Source organism: Lepidothrix coronata, unplaced genomic scaffold (assembly GCF_001604755.1).
Source record: "Lepidothrix coronata isolate B3197 unplaced genomic scaffold, Lepidothrix_coronata-1.0 Scaffold0, whole genome shotgun sequence".
NCBI lineage: Eukaryota > Metazoa > Chordata > Aves > Passeriformes > Pipridae > Lepidothrix > Lepidothrix coronata.
This window is the reverse complement of record NW_016690180.1, coordinates 1,906,222-1,920,209: the sequence shown is the minus strand read 5'-3', so window position 1 is coordinate 1,920,209 and position 13,988 is coordinate 1,906,222. Positions and strand designations below refer to the sequence as shown.

The 13,988-nt window shown below is 36.7% G+C and overlaps 1 long non-coding RNA gene across 1 annotated transcript; it reads right to left on the bottom strand.

Moving 5' to 3' along the window:
* Positions 1-348: 348 nt before the first annotated feature.
* On the bottom strand, positions 349-6,416 carry LOC108492332. Its single transcript, XR_001873080.1, has 4 exons — positions 6,297-6,416; positions 5,726-5,825; positions 4,243-4,363; positions 349-436 (listed from the first exon to the last, which is right to left on the bottom strand). It is a non-coding gene; the product is annotated as an uncharacterized LOC108492332 (long non-coding RNA).
* Positions 6,417-13,988: the final 7,572 nt, after the last annotated feature.

Below are 13,988 nucleotides of genomic sequence, written 5' to 3'. Positions count from 1 at the left end.
GTGTCAAATGGAGACATCCCATTTAAATACCCATCTCCTAGGCAAATGTGACAGACAGGATAGTCAAAATTCATGTTTGCTTTAGATTAACTTATTTCTATCGTAGTTGAGGAAATGAAATCTGAAGTGTAATTAACTTGTGTATTTATGACAATTTATCTTTTAGATTATCACCTCTTTACTGAATTGATCGTGTATTTTTTACTAGAATGAAAAGGAGACAAGGATAACTTGATGTATCTCCTTCATACAATTCACACTTTTGTAACAATTCAGATTTAAATCTGAATCTGTTAATTTTTACCTGTTACATAAATGAAACAAATGAAAAATTATTTTTGACTGACTATGTTAATTCTGTTCTCTGGAAGAGTTAGAGCACCTCATCTCCTTGCTCCTGCTGGGCCACTTGTATCTAAATCAATCCTCTTCTGATCTGCTTGAGAAGAGAAACAGAATACTCCATGTAGATAATTATATATAAATCTCCTAGATAAAATAATACAAAGATTACATGAACATACATATAAAAATAAATTAATACATGTATTTATTTACATATATCTAGTGTAGGCATGCCTCAAAATACATTGCATGAATACATGGGAACTTAGAAAGCAGTAAGAATTTGATTACTGTTGAAAGTCAACTAATTTTTTTAAAAATTATTATAATCACAGTAAATAAGTAAATGGTGCATACTTAAAAACTACCTCTATTAGGAATACTCAGAATTTTGAGTTACAACTGCAGTAATACCCACAATGTACAGTATCTCTTCCAACAGCATTTGAAACGCAAAACACTGTAAAAATATGTAAAATAAAATGGAAAGTAGACCTCTAATGAAAAAATTGACTGCCTAACAACTTTTTTCAGATGGATACACAATTAACTAAACCACCTCATCTGCCAGATATGGGTTAAGACATGTGATAATCATATGGGAGAAAACTCACTGTCTCACACACACAGAGCACTTACACATATAAAAAATGCTGCTCTCCAGAATATTCTACTGAGAAAACTGAGATGCTGAAAAGATCCATTTTGTAGCAAATATTTCCAACTCAAAATGGGGGCGGGGGGTTGTCTTAAGAATTTGTATGACTGCACTGGCAACATCAGAGGCTTTACAATCAACCTCCTGCTTCTCAGGATTTTTTTTATTTTGCAAACCTCTGAACAGATCAGAATGTGACATTTGCTTGAAACATCTAAGTGACTATTTAATGAGTCATTCTGCAAATGACTTTTGTCTTCAGCCTCTCTAGGATAACCCAGCCATAAGTTCCAAAAGGGAATTACAAGGGAATAATCAGCTGCATTTCCCATCTTTATGATGCTGACTTTCATTGCACTTTCACAGAGGTCTCAGTCAGTGATTCCAGCTCTGTTTTCAGAGCATTCACCCAGTGCAATACACAAAAATGTATTTCCTTTCATTTTTCATAAGAAATTAGTACTTTTTTTTTTCATTACAAAGCTATATAGAATTTAGAGGATTTTTTAGCATTTAATGCTAAAACAGAGGGAAAACGAACTACCAAGTGCTACCAAGGACCGAAGTGTCTCCATCCTCTCCAAAAATACAGCGGATGCACTCTATTGTCATCCTCTGCCTTGCAAGACATACTTACTCATTCACCAGGATCAAAGGCTATTAATCTCTCTGGTTTTTTTGCATTATCTTTATCTTACTGCATAAAAAGTATTCTTTTGATCACAGAATAAAATTTCCTCTTTGTGGTCAGAACCATGCAGATATATACATTCAATATCTAAATTCTTAGAATCATGCTCATTTTAAATTCTCCAAAAAAGAGGATAAACATCTGTAGCATTAATATCTGTTATCTACCTTTTTAAAAAAATTCTCATTGATTATATCGATAGAAGTACTAACTGCAAATTGAATTAAGCTTAATTAAAAAAAAAAGCCAAACAAACAAACAAATAAATCCACTAAAAACCAGGTTTAAATACATAGTATTTTCTAATGGAATCTTTCTCAATAAAAAAGACTTCTTTTTTCCAAGATAATCATCTACAAAACCCACCCCTCACCTTTCTTCCTCTCATCTCTTTTTATATTAGTCTCTTCTTCTTCCCAGTCTTTTCTCTTTTCCTTTGGGATAACTTTTACTGATCAGAGTCTGCCCTGATTTAAACTTTGGGTGGCCTTGCCACTTTTCCATCAGGATATAGAGCATGACCATCACAATTCCACAAAATCTGCAGGAAACAGTCTGCAAAGTGAGTTGCACTGAATAAAATCCAGCTGCAAAAATCATCCCTCTTTTTTCTTCCTGCACCAAAGGTAGATTTTACACTGAAAATCAGCAGCAAATATCTCATGTCCTTTGGACTGCATGCAGCAATCATTTACATATTGGCTTAACCTTAAGCACAGAGTTGTTTAACAGAGTGCTTTAGTTAAAGTGATTTCTCACTGTCCTACTCTTGCATAAACATTCTTAATTACTTGAGGTGAATTATAAGTGCATGTATTGGTACTGGCTGGAATTCCATGTACTTAACTTTTTGGGAACTGTACTTACTACAATCAAACAGGAAAATTACAAAATGAAACAACTTGTCATTTTTTATTGCCACCTATGAATTATTAAACTTTAATTATAGTTCCCTTAGAGTTTTTAATGACTTACAGTCTTGTTACACATATTTTGAATATTTCAGTTATTGATAGTTCAAATGAGCACTAAGACAAAGTCTTCATTAGCACTTGAAGAATTTTAGAGTATTCTTACCAGAAATGACCTAGAGTGTTAAATGTGTCATTGGTAAATCCTTTGTGCCTTGCACCTATAACTGGGAAAACAGCATGATACTTCTTCATGGGGGAGATGTCAGTTAATTCTCATGCATGAAAAAGAGGCAGTATCATAAAATTTTCCATTCTTTTCCTCTCTGATGTAGGGATAGAAAAAGTCCCAGCTAGAAAATAACGCATTCTGCCAGTTTTTGTCAGTGCTGGGTTATATACACAGCAAAATGTCACCTTTGGTTTCCTCCCTAATACCCAGGAAAGTAGCACTCTGGCCACCTAGGGATCAAACCAAGAAGTTGTTTTTTTTCCAGAAAAGGCAACTAAACCTGGGTATAGACCATGCGAGGCTTAAAAATAATCAGAACAAGAATTTCAAAATCTCAAGCCTAAGGTTTCTTTTGATCCTGGCTTTGTGTCAGCTTTGTCTGCTAGACCCTGTCCAATTTTGTCACAAATGCTTCCATTTCCTCTGATCCTCACCTCTCTTTACTGAGCTGGAAGGCAGAGCTCCTTTTGACCTGGTGTTAGAGTGAACCATAACAAAGAGAGCCCAGGTAAAGTCCTGAGTAAAAATCCCAGCTGTGGTAGAAGGTAGGATTACTCCTCTAGCATGATTATCTTCTCCTTGTCACCAAAGAAATCCTGTAAATGTTAATGGTTCAATATCTTCAAGTCAATGACCCCCACAGCTTAAGTCTTTCCTAGTACATCAATCTGTGTACAAACACTTCCTTTATTACCTTTCATGTAACATTATGTCCATCTTGTGACCAGCAATCCAGGTGCATTCAGTATGCAATTTTGCATTATTTAACATAAATTTTATTAACAGCACATAGTAGCACAAATGTGTCCTCAAAGGTTAGGACTCTTTCTTCTCTATTACAAAGCAAAGAGTGTAGTAGTAAGGAATAAAACAGAGCATAAAGCTGCTGAAATCAAAGCCTTGGAGAGGAAGTGAGAACAAGTGTTTAATGCAGCAAGGAAAATTTCAGAGATTTTTGTGCTGTAAGCTATGTTGCTCCCAAAGGTCTAAATCTCCTAGATTTAGATTTTGAAACTAAACTGTATGGTCAGTCCTGAAAGCAATTGGATTGAAAAGTGTGAGGTTAGTCCAGACAATTTTACATTTGCTAGGCTGAGTAGCTGAGAGTCTTAGAATTTGTTTTCCCTAAAATCTCCAGGCTATGGCTCCTCACAACTACTAAAGTAAAAGCTGTGGAATTTACTTTTTCCTCTCTTGTGCTTTGCCATGAGAAAAATGAAATCTGCAATGACACAGAATCTGGAGCTCCATCTAAAATCCAAGAAGAGAGTCAATGTAGGTCTTTAGATTCATCTTTCCTCTTCAAAAAAGCACTACTGTGAAACTAGTGTTTAAAGCCCTTCTCAAAAATGGAGCAGTTCCTTACTCACACTACTGCATTTGCTTGTGAAAATGTGTTACTTACTCAGTCCCAACACAGCCAGTCCAAGTGGCAGCTACTTTGCATCCCTGGTATAGCAGTGGAGACAGGCTGAGTCCAATTGAATACGACAGTAGCTTCTCTGCTCTTAAAAATTCATTCGTGCCTGTGAGGTATGAAATAAATCTGAAGCCATTTCAACAGATTGTGAACAGAATTAGGATTTCCAGGATTAACACAACATTGTTTTTTTACCATAGAGCAAGTGAAAATGCTTATTAAAAAATGAAATGCTTTGTTACTGTTCAAATATTAATTAAAGACTTCAAAAATTACAAAGCTTGATATATTGAATGCACAAGTCCCAGCGAATTGAAATTGGTCATAAAAGAGATTTAAACAGATGACACAGTTTAAGGTAAATGCATCTGTAACCATTACATGCTTGTTAAAAAGTAGCACCATGTTTCTTTCACTTCAGGAAAATACTGGGAAAAAATGAGACTGTTAGAACAAGATTTCCTCAGTTTCATTAGAAGAACTTACAAATTCTACAGATTTAGGTGTTTAAATTCCAGTAGTAATGCTTATAAGTTTATTAATACTGAACTAAAAAGCAAGCAGGAACAGCATAAGCCATATACACCATAATACAGAAAAAATCTTCCCCTAAATTCCTTCTTTTTTTATTTTTAATACCTCTCTAAGCTTCATTCATTTGAACAGGGCACTTGCACAAAAGCCAATGGGGGATAATGATGCAACCCAAGATCTGAGTGCAGTGTTGTTATCCAAATTCAGAGATAAGAACATAAAAAGCATAGAAGATCAGGTCACAAGCAAGAGCCTTAATCAGGCTTTCCAACTTCTCTCTGTAATATGCTTTTTTTATGTACCATATGCTTGAGGTAACAGAGATAGCCCTGTTCTGATGATTGTCTAATGATATGGGAGCACTTTCAAGAAGGTCAGATCTCTTCTCCTCCCTGTTCTGTGAAAGGTCAGCAGCTTCTTTCAGCAACTTATCCTTTCGGATCCCTTCTTTAGTTAAAAATGGACAGCATGAAAATGAAACCTATTTGATTCACCAAATAAACTTGCTGAGAAGTTTGACCTGAATAATCTTTTAAATTTGGTTCATCTGCCAGGGGATAAAACCAATTATTCATACAGCTTTACTGAAAGCAACTGTTGTCACCCTAATGCATGATTAACTTTCCAAAAATAAAAATAAAAATAAAAAAAAAAACCCAAGTATTTTTTCCCTCAAACCTGACATAACCTCCACATTTCATGAGAAACATGAGTGCTTTTGAATCTCCAACGGTTCCCAGGATAATAAGATACATCTGTTCTACACAATGACTAAGCACTATAAATAACATAGTTTCAGCCCAGCGAAGCAACCAAAGTAACAGTCAGTTACCAGCAGAACAATCTTCAGACAACAATCACCACTAAGGATGAAAGCTCTTGGGCTGAGAAAGACAACTTGTAACACCACTGAGGAATGAAGAGAGACACTTACCAAGTGAAGCTCCTGCTTTACTTGTGCAGGCAGTGAGGAATGTTCCGCTTTGTAGGCATCCATACAGAGCAATTTAACACCATGAATAAGCACCCCAGTGCTAAACGAGCACAAAAACAAAGCAAAAAGAGCAAAAACTCTGTTGTATCAGGAGTATTCTGAATCCATGCTAATTAGCCTTGCTATTAGCAGAGCTAATTTACTCTGGAAGAACACTAAATTGCTACTGGACCCCACTGGGGCTTTTGCAGCACACTGGGCAGCCCATGGCACCACCCGGATGTGCCGCTCACACAGACCTGGCTTAGGGATCACTGACAAGAAGACAGCTCACAGCCCTCTTCTGTGATATAGCAGAGCTTTTACAAGTCATTCTGTTGACACCACCTTACAGTCCTGAAGGTAGAATAGAGAAGATATAGGACAATATCTTCAGAGAAAAACTCTGGCCTTGCTAAAGGGAGAGGTGAACTACTCTCCTACTTGAATAGGGCCAGCATTTCCCTTTCCTTGAAGTGAGTCCCAAGCTGTTCAAATAGCATCAGCTACTTTTATAGTCACAATACTTTACCTCTGAGTTCACTCCAGCTGGAATTTTTTGCTTCATGTGTATGGATCGTCTCAGCCACCTCTGAAGGGATCTGACCCTCGAGGTCAAGAGTCCACGACATCCATTTCATTCTTGCAACATTGCAGGGCTGGTTTTCAGACAGGAAAGAAAAGGATAATTCTTCAAAAGAAACTCAAGTAAAAGGTAGACGAGGAGAATGTAAATGCTGCCCTGGCTGAAGTATAGCCGGGAGAGTTCAGCTGGCATCTGTATATTTCAAAAAAGTGCCATAGTAACCACAAACTGTGGTGATCCTTACTGTGCTTCCTCAGACTTTGAAAATCCATCAGTAAAGTACAATTTTTAAAAGCTATTCTTTCATTTTCTTTCTGTATTATATATTTATAAATATTACCTTATAGTGCTGATGGATAGAATAGTCCTTTGTATTTCCTCTGTTTTTAAAGTACTGTTTTTTTCTGGTTTTTATGGAATAAAGTCCAAAAGCTAGGAATACATCATTTTCTCATCTTGATTGTCTTATTATATATTTGCATGCTTCAACTGCCAAAGTATATTTAGCTGTTCCAGTCTATCCCAGCTCTTTTTTCTCATCAGTAATATTTTTGCATAAGGTCTTCCGTCCCTGAGTCATAAATTTTAGTCTTTTTCTACAGTTTAAAATTGCAGTGGAAGGGCCAGCCTTTGTACATGTACTGCTTAGCACCAACACATCCTCTAACTTCTTTTAACTACTTCCCTGATGTCAAAGAGGTCTGCTGACCTCCTATTTTATCTTTAACAAACAGTTGTTACAGCAGATACTTATTTAATCATCTCATGCAAAGATTTTTGCTATGATATTTACTTTTGTTTTAAATGCATACAGTATGGGGAAAGCAACTTAGCCCTTCTGGTATAAAGAACATTTCTGAAATCACAGAAAAATGGTCTTTGAATTGAGGGTGCTTGTGCCAGGACATGGAGTACTGATAAATAAGTAACCTTTCAATTTTGTAAGCTTTTAATGTTATTATTTAGGCTTATTTTCTTACAACTGCATGCAACATATAGTAAAAGAATCAATCAGAGACCACAATGGCTTAAGAATCCTACTTACCACATAAAAAGTTGAGAACTGATAAACACACTGAGAATCTGACTTTCCACATACATCACCCAGGTGTGGGTGTGAAGGTTTTTTCTTTCTACACAAGTCAGCTGTCAAGAGCATCACCATCTGCACCATCCATGCCCTAGGTGAGAGCTGTTCTCAAGCAGGCTGTGAGATAACCAGCAGGTGAAAAGCCTAACCCCATGAATGGCTGGCTGCTCCAAGGTATGACATTCAGAATTTTTGGGCATTTATAACAAACATGTTGTGATTGAAAATTCAGGGTTTCATGTTACTCATTAGAAGACTCATGTGTGTTCCAGATGTGCTTACCTGAGTTTGCTGTGAGAGTGACTTTTTACATGGGCAGATAGTGATCAGAGAAGGAGGAACAGTTTTAACTTAAAATAGAAGAGATATTAAGAAGAAATGCTTTACTCAGAGGGTAGTGAAGCACTGGAACAGGTTACCCAGAGAAGGTGTGGATGCCCCATCCCTGGAATTGGTCAAGACCAGGTTGGATGGGGCTTTGAGTGATGTGAGCTAGTTGAAGGTGCTCCTGCACATGGCAGAGGGATTGGACTAGGTGATCTTTAAGGTCCCTTACAACTCAAACTATTCTATGATTTTGTGATTACAGATGTAACCAGAAAAATACACATTCAGGTGATCATGGAAACTTGCCAATGTGGATTTGAAGCAAGATATGGATGGCATTTTGAAAATGTCAAGTATTTCCTATGCTAGAAAATACATAATCAGATGTATCAGAAAATAGTCAGATGCTCCTTTCTTTTTACGTAGAGTCTTTGTACAAGTACATTTGCATTTAATTATGATAAATGAATAAATGCCATCAAAATTTTCAAAAATATTTTATTTGGTAAAAAAATACGATGTTTTTTCACTGTTTTGATTTGTCCAGTGGCCTGAAAAAAATAAAACTGAGCTCAAATGTTAGGAAAACCAACTTCATGACAAACTTAATGAAAATGTCACAATCTTCATCAGAAATTTTTTCAGTCTAAAAATAAAGAACATCTGAAAATCCACTTTGCTTTATGCTTATTTACTTCCTGCCTTACTAGCTTAATTGCAGAACACAGAAGCAAAAGCTCTTCAATGCCACACCTGGAAGAGATACCAGGTACACTAATTTTAAAATCTCTCTGGGTACTTAATCTCAGAGATTTTTTTTCTTTGAATTCCTCATGTGTTTATAAATTTAATAAGTGGCCTCACAATGAAAACTTGATCTGTAGTTGTTATAAAGTTGTCTGAGCTGAGTCCATTCTACAGATTGCCATAATCCCTTTTGCTGTCTCTACTACACTTAGAAAAGTCTTTATGGGGAATATTTCATGCACTGAACATTAATGAAATCAAAAATGGAAATATCCTAAACAGTCAAAAAGGTTGCTTGACAATATACCACAAAGAAGATGCATAAGCAACACTAAACAAAACAGCAGATCTATTATTTACAAAACTGAGTATAGCATCTGAAACACAAGTCTATTATGCATTTCAGCATTATATTTCAATAAAGTGCCAGCAACTAGTTTTAATACTGATAGCTTATTGTACATTCTTACCCTCTTTGAAAAAAAAAAATAATGGAGTAGCTATTTAACTTTCTGAAAAAGAAATCAATATTGCACATTTAAAACTTGTTCATTTATCCTCTATATTCATCTGTCATTTCCCTCTCATCTACATAGAAATAATTCATTTTACTATAGAATATCCTTTGTACCGTGGTCTAAAAAATGTGCTTGCTTCATTTGTTCCTGCAATCTTCCTTAAGGAAATATAATTGCACCTCTATCTGAAACATCATTTTTAACTCATCAAAAGCCCTTCAGTGCCCAACAAGCTGGCCTTAAAAAGTTTTCCTATGCCTGTAACTAGAGATGAATAAAACAAGAATCAAAGTGATAAGAGTCAGTGAAGTGAAGTGAACTCAACTCATGGAGAACCCAAGTCAGACATAGATGCCTTTAGATATGGGGAAATGTCCCCAGTATGGGGTCAAGTCCAACAGATAAGCTTAGTCCTTTTATCCTGTAAAACTTATTACTACTAGAGAATTTTCGTTACAAACAGCATACTAAATCCTTTCCATTAAGTTCATATGATATTATCTAGATATTTTCTTGAATAAATGAAACATAATGTGTTAGATGTTTTATAAAGTAACCTTTTGCACTGCATCAAAACATACACTCAAAAAGAGGCTGCTTTGATGCCACATACAACTGCATGTAATAAGGTTCTGAAAGCAATTCACTGAAAAGTGTCTCACCAGGCAGACATGAGTCGTTTTGCCATGAATATTCCTTATGTTCAAAAAATGCATTTAGAAAACATGAGTTATCCCTCTATAACCTTGTCTGCCCTAAAGTACTGTAGATGGCCATCAGAGCATTGTAAGTGCACCCATCAAACACTGTAATCAGGAGTCTTTCCATCAACAAAAGCACAGAAACAGCAGCTGAAAATACTTATATAATTTCTGTTGTGGTTTAAGACCAGCTGCAAACTAAGCCCCATGCAGCTGCTCCCCTCCCCCCCAACCCCTCCAGTGAGAAAGAGAGACAAAGGGTAGAGGTTACGAGTTAAGATAACAAGTTACTGGAAACAGCAATAAGATAAGAAAATGAACATCAACAATATTAATAACAAAAGTATATAAAAAGAGGTGGTTTACATGCAAAAAAAATGCTCGCCAAGTCCAAAGCAATGTAACTGTAGCTGGCACCCCCACACCACTCCCTCCACCATGTTTTCTTTTCCCAAGCCCAAGACAATGAAAAAAAAATCCAGTGGGGGACAAACCACCCACGTGGGACCAGTGCCACCCCACCGCTCAGCTCACCACCCACTCCTCCAGAAAAGGACAAAATGGCCATGGATGGTCTGTATGTTCCCTTTTTTCTTGCTCCCTAAGCCACACCCCCTTCCTTCTTGGAAGTGAGAACCCCTACTTCCACTGCCTGGTGGTGATGTGCATGGTATAGAATAACAACCGAGACACACACAGCATGGCTCCAAGCTCCTCCCCCTCACAGCTACCATGAGAAGATTAACTCTGTTCTAGCCGAAACTAGGACAATTTCCTAATGATAAAACAGTAGTAGTAGTAGCAGTAACAGTAGTAGTAGTAGTAGTAGTAGTAGTAGTATTTACTTCTGAGACTTCCCCCAGTCATACCAGAGCACAGAATTGTAGAGAGGGATCATAAACGGTAGTCTTGAAGTGAAAAAAGAAATAGTTAGCTCTGTCAAATCCCAGTTTCAACTACAAGATTACCCTACTCATCTCTCTTCCAAGTGTGCTTCTCCCAGGGTAATTTTATCCCTATCTGTAAGTCTGCATAGTGTTGATACAGTGTTCACTTCTGGAATGGAAAAGCACTGAGACATGGCATATCACCTGTGGTCTGTCTCCCAAGGTTGCTCTCAAGTTTGGAGTACTTCAGCAGTGTGCATTGACCTTTGAGAACCAATGACAGTGACCTAAATAATTTTTAAAAGTCTGTGCTATAGATAAAAGGGAATGCAAAAAGTTCAGATCAAATTTGCTGAATTTATGTTCTGGGGGAACATTTGGCCTACATTTTGGTTCAAGAGATTTACTCTTCATCTTGTCTGGAGGTTTACAGTATTGCCAGATCACACATGACAGCTGTGAGTGAGATCTTTGAAAATAATGAAAAAAGCTTTAATATCAGGAGGATTTTTGTTCAGAAAAACTGCTTACAAATACTAATGGGAGCTTGTAAGCCTCTAGGATGGCCAAAGGTTACGTTTTTCAGCTTATTTCCCTGCTACCACAAGAGACAGAAATGTACTTTTTATGTATAAATGTGACCTTCCTACACAGTCCTATGAACTTTGCAGCTGCAATTTAAAAAGGAATACCAAATACAGAATATTCTGTAGAAAATTAAAAAAATAATGAATACTACCTTTTTATGCTGGTACAACTGTACTTAAAAGAGCACTATAAGTTATTTTTTTTATCAATGTTTTCTTATTAGGTAGCCCCTGGAGGCTAAAACCAAGGTGGGCTTTCATTGTATTATACAGAGTAATATAAGAGTTCAGAAGCAACAGAAAAAAATGAAAAAGCAATTGTTTTCTTGTTTTCTAATCAACAGACAAAAATACTCCATACTGAAGTTCTGGTACTACCTTGAGATGGTTTTCTACTTTTCCCTTGAATGCCTCCATAACACAAATCTCCATAACACAAATTTCCATAACACAAATCCCCATTTAGTTTATGTCCCACTGAAAAAAAATCTTCTTTTGGCCAAAGGGAATGCACATATGCATGTTCAAAATGTACTGCCAGTCCAGCTAGTACTTTAATAGCTTAATAATCTGTATTGTCCAATTAACACAGAAATGCTTCATTAATAATACAGGGAAAATTGCTATAGAAAGAAAATAGCACTTCCTACCACATACCCCTTTTCTCTGGTATGTGCTTCCCCGTCCCATGTTCTCTTGTGTCCAAAGGTCAATGGTTTCAGGCTTCCTTGAGAGGCTTTTGGATGATGGAGGAGTGTTGTATGTACAACAAACATCAAAATCTTCAGAAAAGTAGGATTTTGACACTGCATATCCCAAAGATCCACTTAAAATCCTCTTTTTATGCTTTTTATCATGGTGTATTTCTCATTGCTTCCTAGTCAAGTTTGAACAATGTCCCCTCCAGCCCTGATACTCCAGGGGACTGTTGTTCATTGCCCAGTGGTTCTCTTTGGCCTTTACCACACACAGGTTCCCATTACTCAAGCTAAAAACAGGTCATGCAGCAGTCACTGACCACTGTACAGGTCTTAAATGAAGCCCAACCAGCTCAGGCTGAGTCACAGACAAGTGTGTGTCCCTGCACAACCAGGTCAGTGCAAAGCCTGGTGTTTTCTCCTGCTAATGGCAAAAATCACATTGAACAGTCCAGCACAATTAACTTATGTCTTTATACTAGTCATGTTCAGGTCTATTTTTTTTTCTCATTTGTCTTTGTTCCTTTCATTTTATTATGATTTTAAATAAACTTGAACCTTCTAAATAAAAATAATTTCTATTGAAGCTGGGAAAAAAATAAGTCCATAATAAAAAATTCTGTTGTTTGCAGGAGAATGAAAGGAATGAACCAGCTAAAGAATGGGCAAGCAAAACAAACAAACAAACAAATATTCAAAAAGACATATCTATTTAAAGAAAAAACCTAAAGCTGTGATTTTGTACTTGTGTTGGTAACCATAAGGCAGCATCTGGAAGGTCCAGTGCAACCTGTGTAACAGGACTGGTTACACTGCAGTGTAACTTAGCCCTAAATATTTCCAGTGATGGAAGTTCCACAATATCACCAACTGCCCCCTACCTACTGCTTCACTCTCTTTACCCATAACAGGTTTCCTTAGCATCCTTCTTGCTGCTACTTAAAGTAATTAGTTCTTTAATCCACAAATATATCTAAATCTTTGGTGTGTTCACTAATGCACAAAAAGAACATATCTTTCCCGTTGCCTGACTGGTCCAAGTTTTACAAAGATCAACAGACGCTTTGAAATTATAGAGTTGTAGTAAAATATCAAGATATTGTTTACTCTTCTGCTTCTCAAGAATTTGTAGTACCTGTGACATCATTCTGGATGGTTTCCTTTGGTTGTGTGCAGAGCTAATGCTGGAGACTAACAATTCAGATCATCATCTCTTCCCAATCTTGAGCAATTTATCCTTTTCAGACAATCTCACTACAGGTTTTCCCAGATATGAAAATCTGACAAAGGAATTTTTAAAACTGATGGGTATGGTTTTGGCGGTGAGAACAAGTCACATATTATTAAAGTACAGCCTAAACGGTTTTAAGCTTATAAGATGCAGTAATGTGTGAGGGTCAGGTTCACACACAACTCCCCAAACTGAGGTTTCGCCCAATTTTGTCTCCCCCAGCTCCCTAATTCAGGTCCAGACAACAACACTGTTTCCAAGCTGGCCTCAAGCCAAGCCCTCCAGAGAGAGAGCAGATGTGCTTAGAGTCCTCAATGTGTCTTCCAATGGTTTTATGTCTATTTATTAACCTGTGAAATACTTTGGTGTTCCACAGGCAGGGAGCCGTGGGCAAATGGCTTTCGCTTAGCTTGATTTTGTTAGCCTTCATATCCTACTGTCTCTTAATATCCCTGTGCTGTGCAGAAATGTGGAGCTAAACACATTTAGCTTTTTTTAATTCTCCAAGTTCTACAAATGAAGATGCTAATTTAATTATTTACTATTACTTATCAGCTTTAGCAATGAATATATTCTTTTAGATGTTAATTTTCTCACCATAGCCATCAAGCACAAGACAAATTAGAGCTAAAGCGCCACCTAGTGACAAGCTATTGAAAGTTATTTTAGAATCCACAAAAATGGTTCTCTTTTTCGCTGAAAATTTAATGAATGTAAAAGAAATCAGAGTTTTACCGAGAGTCATACAAACCTTTCTGCTGATAAGCACAACACATTTACTGGAAATAAATATACAACCTCCTTATTCCATTTATTTTTCATGCTTATAGTAATTCCAGTGTTCCCACCAAC